General features: G+C 33.5%; 1 protein-coding gene and 1 pseudogene across 3 annotated transcripts in view; both read right to left on the bottom strand.

The window, feature by feature from the left end:
* FAM133A (family with sequence similarity 133 member A) overlaps positions 1-24,322 on the bottom strand; it is a 44,875-nt gene that overhangs the window by 7,625 nt on the left and 12,928 nt on the right. For all 3 annotated transcript variants that reach the window (XM_025039588.1, XM_006921489.3, XM_025039589.1), the window contains exon 3: positions 7,627-7,712. The gene's annotated coding sequence lies outside the window, so the exon portion shown is untranslated. The remainder of the gene's footprint in view (positions 1-7,626; positions 7,713-24,322) is intronic.
* On the bottom strand, positions 10,398-10,516 carry LOC112470870 (annotated as a pseudogene).

Here is a 24,322-nt window from a genome sequence, read left to right as displayed (position 1 = left end):
GTAGTGTTTTTCAGCTTTCTCCACTGTAAGATTACCCTCCATTTCCATACTGTACTCTTTTTTTTTTTAGATTCTATTTTTTGAAGAAGTTTTAGGTTCACAGCAAAATTAAGTAAAAGGTAGATTCTCCATATACCCTCTGCTCCCACCCCGACAGCCTTCACCATAAACATCCCCCACCAGAGTGAGACATTTGTTATAACTGATGAGCCTACACTGACACATCGTTGTCACCCAAAGTCCATTAGGGTTCACTCTTGATGTTGTACATTCTACAGGTTTGGACAAATGTATGATGACAGGTATCCAATATCATACTATGCAGACTAGTTTCACTTGATTTTTAAACACTATTTTTTTCTAATCTCCTTAAGTTTCTAATAGTTTTTCTAATTGATTCTCTTAGCTTTTTCTAGGTAATAATCTAAAAGCAGTAGAATCTTGCCTCTGCATTTCCAGCACTTATCCTCCTTATTTATGTGTCCTGCCTAATTGAGTGGGTCAGTTCCTCCAGAGCAGTGTTAAATTGTTGTGGTGGCAGGAAATCCTTACCTTGTTCCAGAAGTTAATGGGAATGCATCTTGTGTTTCACCAGTGAATATAATGCTGGATTTGGTCATATATTTATATATTTTTATCATGTGAAAGCATAAAAATCTACATATTTTTAAAAAGTCTTTAAAATTAGGAATGGATGTTGGATTTTATCAAATACCTCCTTAGCATCTATCTAGCTACTCATTTGCTATTTCTCCTACAATCAATACATTTAGTGAAAGATAGAATTTTTTTTTATTGCTTTAAGCAGCTATATTTTATTTTTATTTTTTTAAATTAAGTTTATTGGGGTAACACTGGTTAATACAATTATATAATTTTCAGGTGTACATTATAATTTGACATCTGTATATTCTATTGTGTTTACCACCCAAAGTCCAGTTTCCTTCAGCTACCATATATTTGATCCTCTTTACCGACTTCACCCTCCCCTTACCCCTATATTTGACCCCCTTTAACCCATCTACCACCCCCCTCCTCCCCAACCCCCTACTCTCTGGTAACCACTAGTCTATAGTCCATGTCCATGAGTCTCTGTTTGTCTGTCCTGTTCATTTGTTGCTTTTAGGTTTACATCTCACATATAAGTGATATCATGTGATTTTTACTCTTTTCTGTCTGGTTTATTTCGCTTAGGATAATTATCTCAAGATCCATCCATGTTGTTGCAAATGGCAGTCTTTCATCTCTTCTTATGGTTGAGTAGTATTCTACTGTATATATGCACCATAGCTTCTTTATCCAATCATCTATTGTAGGACACTTGGGTTGCTTCTATCTCCTGGCCACTGTAAATAATGTTGCTATGAATATCGGTGTGCAAATATCTTTTTGGATATGGGTTTTCAAGTCTTTTGGGGTAAATACCCAGTAGATGGATTGCTGGATCATATGGTAGATCAATTCTTAGTTTTTTGAGGAACCTCCATACTGTTTTCCATAGTGGCTGTACCAATTTGCAGTCCTACCAGCAGTCATACTGTATACTCTTTTTAAGGAAGTCATTATGTGTAGTCAACACTTAAGGAATGGAGACTTATGCTGAGCCTCCTTGATGGGAGAATATCTACATAAATTATTTGAAATTCATGTGTATGGGAGACTTGTTCATTCATCTGCATTAATTTATTTTTCAATCATTGGTATCTGAATGGAACATCAGTATTGATTTTATACTTTAGGTAATATTTCAATACTATTTTATTTATTTTGGTGCTAAAATTGTTTCAGCTTTAGACTTTGGGAGCTCTTTTAGTTGGCTCCTATGTCACATTGACATACTGCTATCATTTTGTTTCTTAAGCACTTACTTTCTGGCTCTAAAAGATACTCCAGGATCATTTTGTATATCCCCTGCATTAGCCCTAGAATCCTATCAGAGCATTGTTGCTGGTAGGCCCTCTTGATAGACACAGTTAGGAAATATATAAAACTATTTCAATTCATTCAATCATATACTAAGTTTGAACTAAGTACCTGGTACTTGGATCACAAATGTAAATTATTTAGATGGTATGCAGAACACTGTATTTACTATAATGTAACATCTAAGTGACATGAATGACTTATCATCAACAGAGTCCATGTTATAGTTATTTCTAAACTCATAGGAATGAATCTCTCCTGAATACCTTTCTGAAACTGTGTGAAAAGTCTAAGTGTATAGTCTAAAGAAAAGAGCAAAGGCCTCAGAAGAACTGGCTTTGCTCCTTTTGCATTTTGTTCTAGTCAAGAAGCCGTGAACAAAATTATAGTATTGTTTATAGTGCTAGTGTCAATGCTTTAAGAAACCCTCTGCAGAAAACCATTATATATTTATGTATGGAATTCAACTAAGCATCTGCCAAGAAGGAACTCTTTTTGTTTGTGCATTTGATAAGTTTTGGATACTTACCAGTGACTTTCTTGCTTGACAACATATTTTGAACTATAATGCATGTTTAAATGTGGTGAGATGTAGCTATAAATGATGTAACCAAAATGTCTTGGAGCACTGAAAATTCCAGTTCCACTATTCAAGGGGACATTTTACATGAACCAAAGCTAACTGAATTCTAGATTCTTTCCATCTGTGTGACATGACTCTTGTAAAATCACATCCCAAAAATAATGTTTGCCACATGTCTTTTCCCCACTGTCCCAGTTTCTATTTAACAAATGTCTCATAATATAAATTTTGTAGAAACCCTTGACAAGATCCCTCAAGTCACAAAGCTTGGCAAGTCAGTGTTTTTTAGCATAGAGCATCTAAAACTCCATTTTATTCACATTTGACCAGGATATAAATGGAATATTTTTTGTATATTATTTTGCAAAGACATAGAACTGTGCCTTCCATTTATTCTTTATAATTTTATCTACATTTTAGTGTTAAAAGTGACATTTATATTAGAGGATCATGAGACGCTTCTTGAGGCAATCAATGTACTATGTATCCAAATTGATTTGCAGTTTAAAATCTGTCACTTTTCCCTAGAATCTAATTGTACCGGGATATAGTTGTCATCTCTTCTAACAACTTTTAAAAGATAAAGCCCTAAATATAGAAAGCAAAATACCAGGGACATTCCTTAATGTTTTTGCAGAGAACACAGTTAAAAACACATCTATTTATGTGTGGTTTTAAATAGCCTTACTTGGTTTTACATGTATCGATGCTTGAATCGCTACCTTCTATAACCTGCCACATCCATATCATTTTTTTCAATATTTTCTAAAGACGGAACAGATAATTTGATTTGATGTAATATGCATATTTATGAATATGCTGGCTATGAAATAACTAAAAGCATATAGTTATTGAAGCTGGATACATTTATATGTCATATCTCTTCTCACATTAGAAATGACTACAAATGCTTATTTCCTAAAATCCAAAGACCAGAGTATATAGACTTGTTACAATAATTAAATTATGGATGCTTATTGGAAATAATAGTAAGGTGTGCTCAGAAGCATCACAAACTAAAAATCTGTGTTACCATTACTTTATTATGCTGGAATCAAAGGGGACCACATTTCCATGACTGGCCTGATTTGAGAAACCGTATAGAAGAGATGACTCAGAATTCATCCTCGGGGGGAGGAAAAAAAAAACAGTTCTCAATTATAGGAAAAGCATTGAAGAAGACGGCTTGGTGAAGGCAGATAAAGTATCTTAGGAAAATTCACAAAGCAGGCTATACTAACTTTACTGATGCAGCAAATCATTAGTGTTCATTATCATTAGAGTTGAAGGCCCAGCTCTCCCATTTACGTGCTAAATGCTCTCAGACAAATCATATAAACTCTCTGTGTCTTAGTTCTCATATATGAAAATTAAGCTGATATATGATCACTCTCTTTTACAATCCCACTCCCTGCCCCCAGGTTCAAATGATATACTCTTTGGCCATGATTTGACAACTGTAAAAGTTTACATAAATGTAAAGATTGATATTCCTATGACTATTATCACAAATCATGTAATAATGATTACAACTATTCAGTATTCACCTTGAACAGGTACTGTTCCAAGTGTTTGACATGAATTATCTCACTTAATTCTCACAACTCCATGAAGTACTATTATTTTCCCTATTTGACAGATGAGGAAATTCAGTCTCAGGAAAGTTAAATAATTTGTCCAAGGTCTCATAGCTAGGAAATGCTAGAGCCAAGATTAGACCCTTAATAGCCTGATTTAAAGTCTGCATTATTAAAGAATGTTATAGCATGTAAAGTGGCTGCAAATTCGAGTTAAGGACGTTAATGAAAATAAAATGGTTATTTGTAACTATACATCTATCTTTCGAGTGCAGAAGGTCACAGGACAAATGATCCCTTGAAAAGGCAGAGTCTAATGTTATTAAAATTTAAATTTGTTGATATCAGTTTCTATAAATATGGACAATTGAAGCAGGTGTTCTACTAATTTGTCTAATCAATCTAAAATTTTCAGGTACGTGAAGCATAAATCTCTCTTTGGGTGGGAGTGGAGATAGAAGTCTAGGTTAAACTAGTTAATTTATTTTTCTATAATGCATTCTGGCTAGATATAACTAAATTTTATGATAATGAGGATAGCTTGGGAAAATGAAAATGTACAGAAAACTCAAAAACACCATTTAAGTTATTATTTTCGACTTCTTTCCTTATACAACCTAATTACCAGAGCTGTCAAAATATAGTGATTCAAGTTTTCCCTTCTTTCTTCACACCTGCAAGTGTGGGGATGCTTAAGGAACAGTGTTAACTATAATCAGCAAATAGGAAATGGAAACTATCCAAATTGGCCATGGATAATCTCTAAACTCTACTAAGAGTTTCTTCCTTTTATATTCCAGATTCCTTACTACTTATTTTTGTTCCTTCATGTGGCTGTATATTTTTTCTGCCATTTATATTTGTAGATTGTCATTTGTATTTCCTTTTCTCTCACTGGATTGTAGATCTCTAAAGGGTAAAGGCTATAACATTGGCCAGACTGCCATGGTATATCCACTGCTTTGGCATATATCGAGTCACAAAATTTGCTAACCTGACACTTAACAAAATGTCTTATCAGTTATTTTTACTTATTTATTATAACATTGCCAGAACCAGTTGTCATGCTGTACTCAGGAATATAGGAAAGTTCCACATTAGGAAGCCAGCCATTTTCAACTAGACTCCCCTGAATCTTTTTCAACCTTTGACTGACACTGAAATAATTTGTCCATATAATGAACCAGGAATCTGAAGATCCCAGTACATTTGTTTGATTTACTCCAAACTCAGTAACTCTAGATATCGTTTTTTCTCTAATGAAGAAGTAAATTCTAACAGGAAATCCCTCAACAGCCCTGAATATGAGCATACAGATTATTTATGCAATCCCTTAAATTTTCTGATAAGCAGCTCTATCGAAACTTCATGATCTATTTGGCTTAATCTATTCCACGATGTTTGAGAATGAAATTCCTAATCATGGAAATAAGTTTGATATCCTAAAAATTAGAGAAACAACTAAAATGTTTATAGTATGCTGAAATGGAAGAAAACTTGTTTTTCATCAGTCTGAATTACTGGCTTAGACAATCTTGGAAAATAAATCATGGTTCTATAACTTTTGTTTTTACCATAATATAATTTAAAATGGAAATAAAATATCTAAAACTAAGTTTGAATCTATACGACATAAAATATATAATCTGAATGTAGGTAATTCACTTATTCACTCAAACAAATGTTTATTGAGATCCTACTATGAGCCAGGCACTACTGTTAAACGATACAAATAAAGTCCACTACTTCATGAGGCTTATATTTTAGAAGAGAGAGATAATTAACAAATGGGCTCTATCTCAAATATGTCAGAATGAACTAATCAAGACCTTGACAGAAAATACTGAGTGTAGGGGAGCTGGAGGAACAAGTTAAATGATATGATAAAAAAAACACTGCTAAATTCAGAATGTGGAACATTCTATAAAATAAATAACTGGTCTTTTCTAAAATTACATAGGGAAAAATGAAGATTGTTCTAGAAGATTTAAAGACACATAATTAAATGCCATGTATGAACGCTGAATTAATCCAGGTTCAATTGAAAAAAAAAAAAAAACAGGTATATGAGGTTTCTTCTTGAAGTGATAGAAATGCTCTAAAATTAGATTAGTTGCATAACTTTTGTAAATTTACAAAATCACTGGATCTTGCATTTGAAATGAAATTATATCCCAAATAAAACTGTTAAAAAAGATTTTGAGGTGACATCTGGGGATATTCACTATTGATATGTATTAGATAATATCAGGGAATTATTTTAATTACCTTAAATATTATAATATTGAGATCACAAAAAAGAAAGCTCTTATTTTTAAGAGATACATGCTGAGATATCTGTATATGCAGCACTGTGAAGTCTGTATCTTACTTCCAAATTGTGCAGCAAAACAGAGAAAACATTCACTGCAAAAGTTTTTTACATTTTCTATGTGCTTGAAAATTTCCTAATAAAAAGTTGGAGTGTATATTCATTTTTAAGTGACAGAAGAGAACCTTTGGAAAATATTGTCAGAAGTAATATGATCTTTTGTTTTTGGTTATTTTAACAAACAAATTGGACCTGTTTACTGTATGATTTGATCAGTAAGATAGAAATCTCTCAGTTGTTGAAAACAAGTTTATTGGGAAATAACTGATTATAAAGCTACAAATAGACTGAGCCTAATGTCCCATCTGTAGCAGTATAAATAGGAGTCATGCAACTCACCTTTCCATTCTGCTTCCTATCTGTTCCACCTTTTACCTTTCAATTTTGGCTGGTTCACTTTTGTCATGGGTGACACATAAAGTCCCTAATGCTCTTGGCATTAAAACCAAAGAACTTAACTGATTCTATAGGCTCTGACCTAAATAATCTGGTGACTGCTTATCTTTTCAACTTTGCCTTCTGCCCCACTCATCTTCTTCCCTCTCTGCACTTCAAACTCAATGGCCTTTTTTCAATTTCTCAGTTAAGCCATATTTCCTCTATGTAGGGCCTCTGCATGTACTATTACCCTCCCTGAGTGGAACTTGAACATCATTTATTTAGAAAAGCCTTTCTTGATGTCCTTGAAAAAGTAAGGTTTGAGAACTATGCTATGAACACACTTTGCACTTTTTATTTTAATACTTAGATAATTAGATGATAATTATCTAATTACTGTGTAATCTTTGAACACCATTTCCTTCTACTATATTATGGGTTCTATAAGGAAAGGATCTATGTGTATGGTGCTCACCATCAAAGCTCTCAAAGAAACATCAATATACAAACATGCTATTGTTTCTCTATCGTCTACTGCTACATTTCTCTGTTGCTCTTTTTAATTAAAACTTCTGGAAAGAGCTGTTTATACAGTTTTCCACTCTTCTCCTTCCATTCTCACTTGATACCACACCAACGGGGCTTTCGCTGCAAAATGGGAATTTTTTGTTGTCCAGGTCACTAATGACCCCCATGTCACTAAATCTGATAGCCAATATGCATTATTTATCTTTACTTCATCAATAAGCATCCATTGATAGAGTGGATCACTCCCTCATCTTTGAAACACTTACCTCAATTGGCTTCCAGGATTACACACACTCTTGGTTTTATTCTCACTTTCTCAACTGCTTCTTTCCAGCCTCCTTTTCAAGTTCTGCTACATTGACCAGAGAGATAAATGAGAAATCAGATAATATTTGTTAAAGTCCTTACATTAAGTTGGCAGTAAGTTTTAGGTTACAGAACTAAAACTTAAAGTAACTAAACAAATGTAACCAAATCTGAAGAGGTATCACTGACCAGAACAAAAGGTTCTTTTATTCAGGCAAAGTAATAATCCTCCTTAAAAGGCTATGTTATCACTTTCTCATCATTATAGTTCTTTATTCCATTGTAAATATCTACTATAAATACCTACAGGTTGCTTTCTACTTTCACCACTTTTCCTACCTATAATCAGTCTCCCGATGTGTGCCAGTTGAAACTCCTGCTATCCTCAATGGAATCATTGTTCTGAAACCCACTTTCTTTCTTTCTTTTTTTTTGTATCAATACTTTTAATTCAGCCCCTGTAAAGCCATCAGATGCTGGTAGTTTTAAAACATGAACCAAAGAGTCTAGTTTTAAGAACTTAGCTATGAATGGGTGAGATCATTATCCATTTAACATAGTCCCCCAAATGAGTAATGTGTAAAATAAAAGGAAGTTTCCTTAGAATTTGAAATTTTCCTGTTGCATAACCCTGTCTGTCTTTTTTGTTCAATAAGTTTGTAATCACTTTCAGAATCTACTCCAGGAGTCAAAGTCATAATTTAGATATTAGGCAAACCATTCAGGTCAAAAGATACACGAAGAAAAATAATACCAGGTCAACAAGGATGAAGAGCCAGAGATGCAATCAGAGATGCGATCAGTAGGAATGTTTCGGAAACCAGTCTGCAGCTGTACTTCATGGTTCTGAGGCTGCCTCACAGCTTCGTCTAAGCCTTGCCTCTTCACCCGAGCCTTGCAGTTCCCAGGACCATCCCAACCATCTCCCACTGCCGCATCTCCTCCATCTCTCTTGTACCAGTCACTGCGTACTAGTCACTGCGCCGCAGTCTGAGCATCTGGAAACTCCCCCAAACCCAATTTCTTAAAAAAAAACTCTGCCCTAACACCTGGACTCCTATTTTATATTCCTATAGTGCTTTCAAATTTACAAAGTACATTTACAAAAGAGCTATATTGGGGTAAATTGTATAAAATAATTTAACAATCTAAAACAATCTAAGGAAGAAATTAATTTTCTACCTTCCTTGGTGTCCCGACACTTTAATGACCAACCTAAACTGACCAATATAGACCTTCTTAATAGCAATAACAGATATTCCTCTAAACAGTAACTCAAAGTGTGGTCCCAGCCACCCATGGTGGTCTCCAAGATCCTCTCAGGGAGTCTGCAAGCTTCTCTTTTTTCCAGCTATGTTATTTGTGTGAAGCCTGATTCTCTTCCTATATTTCGACCAAAATATCACAACGGATTGAACATAGAAGCAGCTATGAGAATTACTAAGTCGGCATTAAAGAGATTTTTAATATGACATAATACATCTCTGATTAAATATTTTTAATTTGGAAAATAGTTACTTTTCATAAAACGTTATCTAGTTAAAATGTGATGGTCTTATTGGTATTTTCAAATATTTTAAACATTTCTCAGTTTCAGTTTTTAATACTGAAAACTTTTCTCAAATCTTATTTACTTCATAAACAAATGTTCTTTGGGGACCTCGGTAATCTATAATAATAGAAAAGAATCCTGAAACGAAAAAGTTTGAGAAGCATTTCTCTGAGAAAATGTTTCTCAAAGTGTGTCCACTCACCATATGCACCAGAGCCATCTATGATATTTGTTAAAAATAGAGATTTCAGGACTCTACAAAAGACCTACTAAACCATAACTTCTGCAGTCACGAATTTACATTTTTAACACAACCTTCAGATGACCCTTAAGCACACTAATGTTAGAAAAATCTAATAAAGAGGTTTCTAGACATTGGAGTCTGACTGATCCAAACCCTAGTTTCACCACTTCCTGGTTGTAATAGCAGCCTATATCACCTTCAACAAATTTCCTGCTCTTACCTGGTCCCTCATTTCCTGAATCCTCTTCCAACTGCGCATTCTCACTTAAATAGTTGTTCATTTCTGGAGAAAGTTTGAAAGTTTCTATATAAGAACAGTTTAGGGGAAGCATTCTTGTTCTTAGAGATTGTTGGGGACTTAAAATTGCACTTCCATTGTTTTTACCTAGCCCTTTTCCCATTTAGAAAAAAAAATGTGCAGCTTGCTGCCAGCGTTAATTTAACATCACAGGTAGGAATGCTACGTTTTCTAGGATTTGACATTTTCGGCAATCGAGAATTACTATATTTTGTAAATGAAAATACCACTATTAAAAACAGAATGCTATAAATAGAATGATGTCATTTGTTTCCAAAGACTATTGATATACTAGAGCGATGAGAAAATAATAGTAAAAGTGAGATATTTCATGGCAAATTTGGGAGCAAGGTTAGGACTGTAAGCCATGAGTTATCCTGGGGTAAACACTGTAGTTGCAAGCACTGATGATGAATATTCTCTGGGTAAATGGGAAATGGGTTGGATTGTTTTAGTTAAGGCGGCTATGGTAGATGATGGAGATTGAGAAACGGTAATATCTCCTATCTATTTGGTATTGCCACTTACCTATTTGCTTCTGCTTCTGAATATGAAAGGCCTCCTCAGTGGATTTTGTTTTCTGTTCTTCAGCTCAGAGCACATAACCCCGTAAGGCTTGCAGCCATTTTTTTAAAAACTCCTACAGCACCCGGTATTCCTAGGTGGTCTCCCATTCAAGTACTAAGCAGGTTCAACCCTGCTTAGCTTCCGAGATCAGATGAGATCAGGCACGTTCAGGGTGGCATGGCTGTAGATGGCTTGCAGCCATTTTATCTTCCCTTAGCCCTACTCCAAATCTGTTATTCTTATAAAGCTGAGGTCTACTTCCTCAATACTCTCTGTAATTTCCATACACAGATCTGACCAACCAGAGGCTTGGAACTGTTTTATGACATTATTGAGTTAGCCAATTAATAGAAACCTAACAGAAACATGAAATTTTGCCCAGTAATGAATGAATGTTTAAAGATCCACAGACTTATTTAAAGATAGCAAAGTTCTCAGTAGAACCGTGCTGCTCAAGGTCTAGTCCACTAACCCTCAAGATCAGAAGTATATTAGATGTTTTTAAAATGCAGATTTCTGTGTTCCATCCTAGACCAAGTATATCAGGATATCTGGGAATGAGACCTAGAAATTTGTAATGTAAATAATTTCCTCTGATTATGATGATATAAATTTAAAATTTGAACACCATCACCATAGAGGGAATTAAAATAGGAAACAATATAAAGAATAGAAAAAAATAAGCATATTCTGTATCACCATCTCGTTCTTTTACTGATTACAAATGGATGGATGATGTCACCCACATTTCCTTCCATACAGATTAATATTTACTTCTTTCCATGTAGACAGTATTTACTATTATCAGTAGTACCAGGATTAGGGAAGATAATTCTAACTAATTAAAGTTACAACATATCAAGTATAAATCAGAATGCACATCTGTTTACAATGGAAAATATTGTAAACATGGGGATGTTTAGTTTGATAACCAGTATGTCTTTCATTTATTAAATAATACACATACAAAACCAAATTGTAATAACAAATTAACATAGCGAGCCTAGAATCATTAAAACAGGAGTAACTAGATATTCTTAATGATTACTACCTCAATTTTAATTTGTTCTACCTACCCATCTCCACCACTGGAATGAGGACTTAAGAATTCCAATCTGCTAATTGGGGCACTCTTTTACATAGACATTGCTGGAAACTCATAGCTAGCTTTCTGATTTTCCCTAATGTAGTAATTTTCTTTCTGATAATTCAGTCTATTGTCAAATGATTAGATTTTACCTTTTCAATTTATAATCACATTCTATTCATGCCTCTTTGAAACTCAGTCAAAATTTTTGGTGTTTCCAAATCAAATTCTCTGCTCATAAGCAGTCTCTTGAGTTAATTTTGTAGATGGCTTATCTCACTGTGGCTTTTAATTTTTCTTAATTTCACCTTGAATTTCTGAGCCCATTGTACTTATTTTACATGGCACTTGGAATTTTGAAAGGATAAGCAATATATTTCTAAAGAGCTCTTAAGAATGTTCAGTATGCAAATGCCAAACTATTGCTTGTTCTAAAAATGGCAAATAAGTCTGTGAAAAGATGCTCAACATCATATGTCATCAGGGAAATGCAAATTAAAATAGAAACAAAACATCGCTACACACCTACTAGAATTGCCAAAATGCACGACACTGACAACACCAAATGTTGGCAAGAATGTGGAGCAACATAAACTCTCATACATTGTTGGTGGGAATGCAAAATAGAATGGCTTTTTTGGAAGACATTAGTTTTTTAGAAAACTAAACATACTCTTACCATACAATCCAGCAATCACATTCCTTGGTATATATCCAAAGGAGCTGAAAACCTATGTCCACACGAACACCTGCACATAGATGTTTATGGCAGCTTTATTTATAACTGCTAAAACTTGGAAGCAACAAAGATGTTCTTCAGTATGTGAATAGATAAATTGTAGTATATCCAAACACTGGAATACTATTCAGCGCTAAAAAGAAATGAGCTATCAAGTCATGAAAAGACATGGAGGAAACTTAAATGCACATTACTAAGGGGAAAAGGTAATATGAAGAGGCTATATACTGACATGACTGGAGGGTGATGTTCAATGGTGATGGTGGCATGGGATAATACAGGAGAAATGGGCACAATTATGATCATGTAGGACTCCGTAGGCAGTATTAATTTTGAACTTCGTTCAAAAAGCCATGGGAAGAGTTTTAGACTGAAGAAAGAGATGTGCTCATATCTGTGTTTTAGAAAAATCACTCTTAAAAAAAGAAAGAAAAATATCTCTACTATGTGGAAAATAGGAAATAAGTATAACTGGATGATGAAGGGTCTCTAGGTGAGAGACGATGGCTACTTGGATTAAGTTGGGGCTAGAATGTCATAGCTCTTTACCAGCACCTTACCTGAGCATCATACTGTACAGCAAGTGTGGAGCCACTGAAAATTTTAAGCAGGGAAGTGACATGATCATATTTTCATTTTAAAAAGGTCGCCTTAACCCTTGTATGGAGAAATATTGATGTACTAAGGAAAAAACACGCAGTGATGGGTAGTAGTCCAGGTATGATAGTTTGGAATGAGATGGTGGCAGTAAATGGAGATGCTCTGGACTAGGATGGTGGCACTAGAGTACAAGACAACTAAGCAGAAATGAGATATTATTTTGGAGGAAGAACCAAGATGACTCAGTGACTGCTTTGATATGGGGTAAAGGAGTAAGAGGAATCAAGGATGATTACCAAGTATCTGGAACTTGGCAGACAGAGGTGCCATTTATTGAGATGAGACTCTCTAAGGTGCCATTTATTGAGATGAGACTTTCTAAAGATTAATGTTAAAGGGTGTGTGAGCAAATTAGTTTTTGCACATGCTCATTTAGACATCTGTTAGACATTCAAGTAGAGATTCTGAATAGGAAGTTGTATAGAGTGTGGAGTTCAAAAGTGATGCGTCTACCTTATACTTCAGTTACTTTAGACTCTGACACTACATAGAGAATTTCTTTAGGGTAGAAATAATCTGTTATTACCCATGGTATCAAACACATATGACGTCCTAGATATATCTGTTTATTTGAATTAAATTATGTATTCAGTCTTAGTCACTGCTTTATCACAACTCTAAACACATAATTAATGCAATATAAAAATTATTCAATAATACATATGTTTTGTCTTTACAACACATTCTTTTGATTGAATCAGCATAGTTCCTATCACTAGGGGTTTGGAGTTAGAAGTGTATGGAACACAAATTCTCACAAAAATACATGTATGGTAGGATTTCCAGCTAAGGCTGGGTGAGGAGATCAGGAAATTTTCTCCCACAAAAACACTATAAACTTGGACAAAATTAACAAATGCAACCATCTCAGCACTTTGGAAACTGATCAAACCTAATACATCCATCTGAGAAGAGTTTATTCTTGAAAAATTGCTGACCTTAGGGGACCTAGAGTAGGAATGTGTGGCATTAGGCCCTGGAACTGTTCCACATTCCATACCCTAGTTCATTCAGCTCAGAGCTTCTACAAGGATTTATACACTGAAAACCTCAAAACATTGCTGAGAGAAATTAAATAACATCTAAATAAGTGGAGAGATATTCCATGCTCTTGGATTGGAAGGGTCAATATTATCAAGATGGCAATTCTCTCCAAATTGATGGACAGACTAAATGTAACCCTTATCAAAATCCCGGCTAGCTTCTTTGCAGAAATTGATGTTGACAAGCTGATACTAAAATTTACATAAAAATATGAGGGCCCAGAATAGCAGAAACAAACATTAAAAAGTGGAACAAAATCAGAGGACTCACACTTCTAATTTCAAAACTTAAGATAAAGTCACAGTTAAACAAGACAGTGCAGTATTGGCACAAAGTTAGGCATATAGACACATGGAAAAAAAAATTCAGAGTTCAGAAATAAAACCTTACATTTATGGTCAATTTATTTTCCACAAAGGTACCAAGACAGTTCAATGGGGGAAAAGGATAGTCTTTTTAACAAATAGTGCTGGGACAGACACCTGGATACCCATTTAAAATGAAATTAGACTCTTACTTCACACTATATGCAAAAAATTAACTACAAATGGATCACAGACCCAAATTTAAGAGCTAAAATTTCTAGAAGAAAATATAGGTAAAAATTTTCATGACCTCAGGTAGGGCAGACAGTTCTTAGATATCATATTGAAAGCACAATCCACAGAATAAAAAAAAAATATATGTTGGACTTAACTTTTACTCTTCAAAAGTCACTATTAAGAAAATAAAAATACAAGCTCCAGACTAGAAGAAAGTATTTGCAAATCATAGGTCTGATAAACAGCTTGTATACAGAATATTTGCATAACTATTACAAGTCAATAATTATTAGGAAGAGAAAAAATTAAAAATGAGCAAATGATTTGAATGCACATCTCACCAAAGAAGACATATAAATAGCTAAAAAAGGACATGAAAAGATATGCAACATCGTTTCTCACTAGGGAAATGCAAATCAAAATCCGAACAAGAAACTACTACATATCCATTAGAATGGCTATAATCAAAAAGACAAATGATACTAAGTGTTAAGGAGGATGCTGACAAAATGGACAACTTGTGCATTGCTGGTGAGAATGTAACATGGGACAACCAGTTTGAAAAATATTTGGACATTTCTTATCAAGTTAAACACAAATTTGTCATATAACAGCAATTTTATTCCTAGAACCTAACCCTGAGAAATGAAAATATATGTCTACACAGAGACATGTGTGTAAATATTCATAGTAGTATTACCCATAAAAGCAAAAAAAAAGCTTAATAAAAGGATGTGGATTTTCCTTCCGCAACATATAGTGTGGTTTTTTTTTTGGAATACACACTCTAGCCTCAAAGGAAACTTGGCTAACTTAGGAAATGTTAATGTTGTTTTTTTTTAAAAAAAAAAAAAAAGTAAAAAAATCCAAATGTTCATCACCTAGTAAATGAATGAATAAAATGTGATATATCTATAGAATGGAATGCTATTAATTAAAAGAAACAAGCTATTGATACATGCTACATCATGATCGATGAAAGAAGCTAGACATAATGAACCACATATTGTCTGACTCCATTTACATGAAATGTACAGAAAAAGCAAACGTATAGAGACAAGAAAACAGAAGAGTATTTGTTTAAGTCTGGGCTCAAGAGCTGGGATTAACTGCTAATGGGCCCCAAATAACTTTTTGGAATAATGGAAAATTTTTAAAACTGAATTGTGGAGTGATGGTTGCACAACTCAATAAATCACTGAATTATATATTAATAAGAGTGAATTTCATAGTATGTACATTTCAACAAACCTCTTAAAAAACACAGGGATACAGTAAATGTAAGAATTTGGTGAATTTCCTTTAAGTCTCCTACTTGCCTTTCTGTAGGCCTACCATATGCAACAATTTTCATAATATCTCCATCTACACTAACACTCCTTACACACCAATGAATCACAAGCCTATATCGCCAGCCCTGATTACTAAGTCTTTTTCCAGTTCTAATCTCATATATGCAGTTACCTATCATACTGCTTCCTGCAAAAGTTAACTAACTCCTCATCTCTACCTCTTATTTCAATAAGCTTTTCTTCTCAACTTTCCCATAACTGTTAGTGGCACCTATATCTGTTCTGTGTTTCTCACAACTTCTGTGTTGCTTTCATTTTCACTATCTTTATGCCCACATTAAATTAGAAACCTAGTCAAACTAATTTTTCTCCAAAGCATCTCTTAAATTTGCCATTTCCACTATATAATCAAGTATCTTAGCAGGTCTTGCTGATTTTAGATTCTATATACAGATGCTAAAGTAATCTACCTCAAGTACTACTTTTCACATCACTACTGCTCTTGAAAACTTATAGAATCTTTAGATATACATATGCATATGCATTTGTTCTTTCAAGTAAAATTATTTGCTGAAAAAATTTTAAACAAAAAGCAACCATGGAATATACAATCTACATGTAGCATAGTTAATACCTCGTTAATTATAAATCCAGATATTTAATGTATATTTATCCCCTTTATTTAAAAAGCTAAATTCATATGCATATTTTATAGCCTGCATTCATGACTAAATACTATATTTTGATCATCTAAGTAATAAAGGATCATCTAGTGTTCCTTTGTGTAGATGGACTTTCCTTTACTTACCTAAACTATTGCTTCCTGTTAGAGAAAATCTAAATTTATAAGATTCTCTTCCAAAGTCTTCCCCACCCCTATGTTCTCCAATACCATCTCTTATTATTTCCCAACGTGAACCCTTCACCCAGACTAGGCAATCAATCTGCTTGTATCTCACATATATGCAGTGATTTCCTGCTTTTTACTTCTTCGTATACCCGCAGTACCAATATATAACATTTTCACATATTTTTTATGTATTAATATAATTGCTCCTGGAGTGCTTTATGCTTTTAGTTTTTCTCTCCTCAATTAGACTGTATCAAAAGCAACTTTCAAGGTTTTTTAAGCTGTATCAAAAGCAACTTTCAAGGTTTTTTTCCTGTACCTTCAAAAGAATTACCACAGTGCTGAGTATAGAATAGGTAATCATAACACGAATGTTGATTTGAATTAATAATTCACATTTCTTGCATTAATTTATCATAAGTTTATGAGCACCTACTACGTGCATAACACTGGGTTAAGTGCCATCAAGGAAACAAAAATAGATATGATACATGATGTCTCTTCTCATGGAGTTTATAACCTAGCTGGGAGAAATAAGTAAGGTACATGAAGGGTTAGATAATAGAAGACTGCCATTCAAAAAGGACTTCAAGAAGCAATTCATGATTAAGAGAAAATGAGGGAACAGAAAATTAGTGATTTAGGGATCAGAAAAAAGACCTAAAATGAGCCTTAGAAGAGATAAGTTGGACATTAAAAAGTGAGAGAGGCTAAAAGCATTTCAGGCAGAGAAAATGTATTGAGTGTGAAGGACAGAGATGAGAATTCCAGGTTTATGCAGAGAATTTGGGAGAAAATTAAATTTGAGAAGGTAGGTTGAGGCCAGACAGTGAATGGTCATGAATGCCTGATTAAGTTGCTCAGACTTTATTTTGTTAAAATAGTCATTTACAGAGTATCTACTACGTAACCTGTGGTTTACCTGTATAGTGAGCATTTGTTTACATGCATAGTAGGCATCTGCTGGATGTCGAGCACCCATTTCCTCATTCTCATGGCATTCTGATTTTCTTTTGAGAAGAGACCAATGGGACTGTAATTATAAGCCTTACCCTTCCAAACTGAGGGGCAAGAAATTAAATTGAAAATAATTGAAGTTCCAGTTTATCTCACCCTTAACATCATGATTAGACTATTCTGGTTATGAGGCCCTTGCTGTGTTTTCTGCTGCCTAGGTACCAGAAATACTTCAGTTCTTGCCTGTTTCCAGATCTGACTTACTAGCTTCCCACAGATTCTGTGAGACCCTGTTATTTTTCCAATGAATTAAATTTTTGAATAAGATAGCTAGAGTTGATTTGTGTTGCTTACAACTAAAAAATCGTAATTGATATAGTTATATATTATTTTCTACATGTCATTAATAAGGAGACCATAGTTTAGTGACATTAAATAACTTTCCAAGGCCATACAGCTAGCAAGTGGCAAATGTGGGCATGTTTGACTCTTACAGAATCTATGTTCTATAAAATTACTTACCAAAGGTTGCAGAGCATGACCAAGATTCAAACTATAATCTAACTTTAATACTGGTGTTCTTTTTTTTTTTACACCATTCTGCCTGTCAATGAGTATTCATTGCAGATTCTCAAGAAGGTTATGACATGATGAAAATAACATTTTAGAAAGATTAATTTCACAGCAGAATAGTAGGCTGGAAAGGGAGCAAGAGAACTTGAGGTAGGAGATAAATGAAGAGGATGAGGTAAATGATCCCGATGGGAAATGACAGTGGACTGAAATAGTGAAATGACAGTATGAATGCAAGAGAATATAGAAGGAAATAGTTATTAGAATACTTTACCAGTTGTCATAGCTGTTTCTCTGAAACGTGCATCCCATTACTTTTTTATTATTTTATAATAACTTCAGCCCAGTGGTTCCAAATTAGTCTAGTAAGCATATGAATTTTACTAGATTAAACAGAATCTCTTAGTAAGCATATTACAAATTTATAAGCAAATGTATAACCAAAGTACATCATTTGTAGAAAAATTCAATTTGTCTAGTGATTTTATAATCAAGCAATATTTTATGGCTTGAAATTTTTTCAAATTATCACAAAACCACAGGAAAAAAGGATATCACGTAATCTAAATAGATATTTATAGGAATTGGCTTAAGTTCTCTCCACAAAGGTAAAATTAAACTTTTCAGAAGAATAGTCGATCCACTCATGATTGTCATTTTTCAGGCAACATAAGCTTCCAGAAGCAAGAGTCATTTTTTTTCCATTAAAAATAGCTATACAACATAGGGAATATAGTCAATAATATTGTAATAAATATGTATGGTGTCAGATGGGTACTAGACTTATTGGGGTGATCACTTTGTAAGCTATGTAAATGTCTCATCACCACATTGTACAGTAATATAACATTATAAAACATTATATAAAGTAATTGAAAACACTAAAAAAAAATTAAAAGGAAAAAGTAGCTGCACAAGTTAGTAGGGAAAATGATATGAGTTTCAAAATAAGAGGAAAGGAAATAATTCAAATGAAATAATTTTTTAAATACTTAGATTGTGGGCATAATGGAGAAGAGGGCAGTGCTGCCTCTGACAATGTTTTAGCATCCCAACAAACTACCATATTTGGGAAAGAATAACTGTATAAAGGCTTCAAATAGCAATCAAAATAAAGCATGAACTGGCTGACAAATGGTACGTTTTGCAAGGTACCAATGTATGATGATAACTCAGGCCAGGCTGTGTGAGTGCTGCTCAAGCAAAAGATAGTTCTTATTTTGCAAAAGTGGTAATTGGGACAGTACTCAGGCCCTCTGTATAAACCATGCTTAACTAAATAATAACCCAAATTTTACTCAAACAATGTCATTCTTTGTTGCCTTACTTTTTTTTCCTTTTTTAATTATAAAAATAATACATGGCAACTGTTAAAAATATAGAGGACAATCTGGTGATGGCCAGCGGGAAGGGGGTTGAGGGGGCTGGAAAAAAGCAGTGAAGGGTTAAAGAAGTCCAAATTAGTAGTTGATAGATGGTCATGGGCATGGGGAGCATGGCATAGAGGATGCAGTTAGCATTAATGTAATGGCTAGGTGGAGAGCCAGAGGAGAGAAAGAGCAATCGGGGGATCGTTCTATAATCTATATAAATGTCTAACCAATGTACTATATAATTGAAACTCATAAAATTAAATTAAAAATAAATAAAAACAATTTCAAAAAATGCTTCAGAATAGAAAATAAAGAAGTTAAAGCTTTTCTTTCCATCTAATTACATTAGTTTGATGTGTTTATTTTCAGACATTTTTCTATGAACATGTAAATACACACACATACGCACCCCATATATGCAACTATACTTTTTATATAGGTGAGATCATACTGAAGATACTGTTTTGCAACTTGCCTTTTTCATCTGACATTCTACTGTGGACAGCTTTTGTATGAAGTGAGAACCACTCTTTTGTTCTTAGTTACCAAGGCAGGTGTGTTTTCAAGCTCTGGTTTCTGGCATTTTCCCAAACACTTAAATGATATAACTAAGTTTTGTGTAAAAAAAAAAAAAGAAAAATCTTGACTTTTTGAGAAAAGTATCTATTAAATAATACATTGGGAAATTTTTTGTAATATCCTAAAAGAAAGGAAAGTTCGATGTGACATATAGGTGACATAATTCAAACATCAAGGCTCTGATAACAACAACAAAAAAATTAATCTGGTTTTCCTACTAGCCTTTTAAAAAATTATTTTATTTTATTGCGGTAAGAACTCTTAACATGAGATATATCCTCTTAAGAAAATTTAAGTGTATAATACATTATCACTGTAATACTGCACAACAGATCTTTAGAACTTAGTCATCTTACTTAACTGAAATTTTATGAGTAGCTATGTCTATGGTACTAGAGTACAATTTACTGAATGGAGATGCCGTGATATTTCGATATATATTTTCCTTAAAAAGCCTATTACTTGAACAGACATTTTCAATAATTATTTTCTAGAAATCTTGTCTTATGAAAGAAAATATAGTCATTCCTTGGTATCTGCAGAAGATTGGTTCCAGCTCCCTCTCCCCCAGGATACCAAAATCAGATGCTTAAGTCCCTTATATAAAATGGCATAGTATTTGCATATAACCTATATCTGCATATAAGGTACGGCAGGGTATTCCTACACATCGCTTCATTCATATGGATTCGGCATACTGCTCGGCGTGTGGAAAATTCAAGTTTTGCTATTTGGAATTTTCTGACATTTTTTAAAAATATTTTTGATTCATGGTGGATTGAATCTGCTGTTGCAGAACCTGCAGACACGGAAGGCTGACTGTATTAATGAAACAGAAGGGTTAAATAAAAATACATTTTAATTTTATATTAAATACAGATCTTCATTAGATTCCAGAATTTTTCTTCTTAAGACTCTGTAGGGTCTCTTAGCTATCACTAAAGTGTGTGAGGTACTCCTACTTAGAAGCTGATTGCTAAAACAGTAATTCTTTAAATACTGAAAATTTAATAAACTAATGTGGTTTGCTGCATGGCAGTTACGTATCAGTAAATTTGGCACATTTAGGGGACACTTGTTAAATAAAAGTATGATATAATTAAAGGATAAAAATGGTTTTTACTTCAGCAGCAAGTAAAAACAATCCTGCTAACAGGAAGCCAGTTCATTAGTTCAAGAAGTTAGCTTATTAATACTTATTAATACTATTAATACTATTAATGCTCTTGTGCAGAGCAATAATCTGTGCAATGATTGAGGGCTATGCACAAGAGAATATCTCAGTCTTTGTTCCAGGAAAATTTAAAATATACTTAGAAAAAGAATGTGTGTGTTTAAAGATAAGAAATGACCAATGTGGCTCTGTTATAATGTTTATCAAAAAGCATACAAGAATGTAATGTAGCCTGAGTAAATAAGCGCTGATGGGAATGAAGAGTTAAAGAACTCCATTATATTAGGTAAGCATTCCTGGAGAAGATAAATCTAATAAGGAAGTTAGAATTCACAGAGTACTCATCATGTTCTAAGCATTTTACATGTGTTATGTTATTTAAAGCTCACCATGTCTCTATGAAATAGATACTATTATTATCCTCAATTTACTGATGAGGAAACTGAGGCAAAGAGTTGATAAAATTCTCACAAGGTCACCAGAGAGTAAAAGATACAACTTATACTTATATACACAGGCCTGATTCCAGATGGTGGAGTATCACTAATATTTTGTGATTAGAGCAGAAATATGATAAGCGCTTTCAGAAAGATTTTTCAAAGAACTATGTATAACATAGATTAGAAGCTAGAAAATAATTTGGAGGCTGTTGCAAGTAGAATGGACAGTTAGTCTAATAATTTATGTAATTCTGTCTTGTCATTTTAAATATTTCTAATATTCTCATGATGTCAGAAAATGAAATTTGTTAATTAGAGCATTTGGTTATTCTCTAACTAGAGAATGCTTAATAAGTCTTTTAGATAGATTAAACATTGGTTACAAAAGCAGACAAAACTGCTTAATATTATAATTTTGAAATTTTTGTTACATCTGTTTTAAGAGTGTCACTAAAACAAAGTAATGAATCTGGAGAACTTACAGCTCCCTTTCTTGTTCCTCCTCTGTATTAAGAAGATTATCTGATAACTAAAAACAGCAACGAGTTCATCAGTCATCCTGTCCATTTACTCACTTGTAGTCAGTCATGATACAACTTCCTCACTTCTCTTTCATTGATCAATTAAGGTAACAGTGAAGTGTTAGCTATTTTTACCTTGAAAGTATTAATACTGGATTTGCTGAAATATTAGTCTTTACTACACGCTAACCATATAATTTAATTGAAAAGCCTGCCACAGTGGAGAATAACCAAACCAAAAATATTAGTTCTTACCTTAACAACAAAATGTGACCTTGGGTCACAGGGCAAATGAAACGTGTTTTCTAAGTTGAAAGGGATGGTGCACATATAAAACACAGCAACTGAAGCTAATTAAATTAGTTAACCTTAGCCCTGGATCATATTTAAATGGATAGGAGTCCCTATGTAGCCCTATAAATGGTAAAATAATAATAATAAACAATACTTATTGAGCTTTTATGCATCTGATAAATAATTTAAATATATTAGCCTCTTAATTCTTATATAACAACACTATGAGGCATTTTCTATCATTATCCTATTTTAATAGATAAGGAAAGTGAGAACTGGCAATGTGTGACCTGCCTAGAGTCACACAGACAATAACTGGAAGAGTTTAAATGCAGGCGGTCTGACCCCAGAGCTTGTGCTATTGCTTGAAACTCACAGGAAAATGGATAAGATCATTATAGTGCATCCTCCTGGGTATTAATTTTACTCAAGGACAGGGTATCTTATCTTATATAAAAACTGATGTCAATAAAATATGGAATGCAAATGAGTCAAACATTGAAAATAAATTGATAGTTAAAATGTACAGATTACAAAGAAATTTCCAGCTTTCAATGGGTATTTTTAGATCATACCTTAATTCTCCTCAGAGTACAGGTTCTTCAGCTGCTAGGGATACTTAAATGGAAAAAGATTTCTAGGATATTTTTCATTTAATTGTAGATTGGATACATTGGAATTTACTTTAAGCTATGACCTCCCAGTGTTTGGCTGTTAACCAAATAAAGTCATTAGGCATGTTAAAATTAATGAAAACCATCTTTCTTTTTTTTTTTCATCAAATAAGCTTTTTGTAGTATACCTTGTCAGTTTAAGCTAAGACTGGTGTAAGCCACAGGAACTCGAGGACTGGTGCCACTAAAGGTACTAACACCAAAAGAACATAACTATTATCAGAGGAATAGAAGAGTGACTATAGCTGTCTCTTAACTCCAGTTTCAGTACCTCTTCCAATTATAAACTATGTGACCTTGGGCAAGTTATTCACTTAGCCTTAGTAAAGGACACAAAGGATGATATGACAATAATATCTTATAAGGACAGTATGAGGATAATAATGAACCTCTTATTGGGTTCACTAAAATGAAATAGTAAAAATAAAGCACTTGATCTAGTGTCTGATACATTTAAAGTGCTAAAGTGAGTTATTATTATTCAGTGACCACTATAAACACTTATTATATAATGCTTAGGATAATTATTATTATCCTAATAGTAATAGGATATTATTATTATATCCTATTATTATAGGATATAATACAATCTTTATTAACTCCTTCATCTGCCCCTAAGCTATAAGCATTAATGTTTGTAAAAATGACTTTTTGAATAAGTAGTAATATATGTAAAAGTGTGTTACCTGCAGAATTGTTTGTAGTGACAAATACCTGGAAATACCTAGAATGTCCATAAATAGGGAGGGCCTCAGTTTCCCCAGTCTGTACAATAAGACTAGACTAGATGATCTTTAAAATCCTTTTCACCTCCAATAAGGATGATATTTTCACATAGGTGTTAGTTAGGCTTGAGACCATTACTCTAAGCAACAGAACATGAAAATCTAAGTTATTAGGTGGTTATTTAAAATTAAGTCACACCACTTTTATTCAACATAGTACTGGAAGTCCTAGCCATAGCAATCAGATAAGAAAGAGAAATAAAAAGCATCCAAATTGGAAAGGAATAAGTAAAATTGTCATTATTTGAAGATGATATGATACTATATAAAGAGAATCCTAAAGATACCACACACACACACACACACACAAACACACACAAACAGAATAGATAAATGAATTTGGTAAAGTGGCAGGATACAAACTAATATTCAGAAATTGGTAACGTTTTATACACCAATAATGAACTACTC

The sequence above is a fragment of the Pteropus alecto genome, unplaced genomic scaffold, assembly GCF_000325575.1.
Source record: "Pteropus alecto unplaced genomic scaffold, ASM32557v1 scaffold119, whole genome shotgun sequence".
NCBI lineage: Eukaryota > Metazoa > Chordata > Mammalia > Chiroptera > Pteropodidae > Pteropus > Pteropus alecto.
The sequence above is the reverse complement of the archived record's forward strand: the minus strand, read 5'-3'. Positions and strand labels throughout refer to the sequence as shown.